Source organism: Cynoglossus semilaevis, chromosome 17, assembly GCF_000523025.1.
Source record: "Cynoglossus semilaevis isolate Cse_v1.0 chromosome 17, Cse_v1.0, whole genome shotgun sequence".
Classification (NCBI taxonomy): Eukaryota; Metazoa; Chordata; class Actinopteri; order Pleuronectiformes; family Cynoglossidae; genus Cynoglossus; species Cynoglossus semilaevis.
In genome coordinates, this window is record NC_024323.1 from 14617372 (window position 1) to 14617603 (window position 232).

The following is a 232-nucleotide window of genomic DNA, read 5'->3' on the forward strand; positions in this document are numbered from 1 at the left end:
ATCCTGGAAATTTAATTTACCGTCCTGTGTCCCGCGGCAGCTCCGCTCCCCTTTGAGGGTTCCGCCCCCCACTTTGGAAACTGCAATTAAGGCAAACGAGCGATTGTGACTCTGTGCCGTGTCGACTGATCTACCGCCACCTAGTGCTGCAGATCTGGACCGCAGGCTGGACGGTCGACATGAGATACGGTTAATAAAATACAATTAAAATAACACAGAGTATTAATAAAGG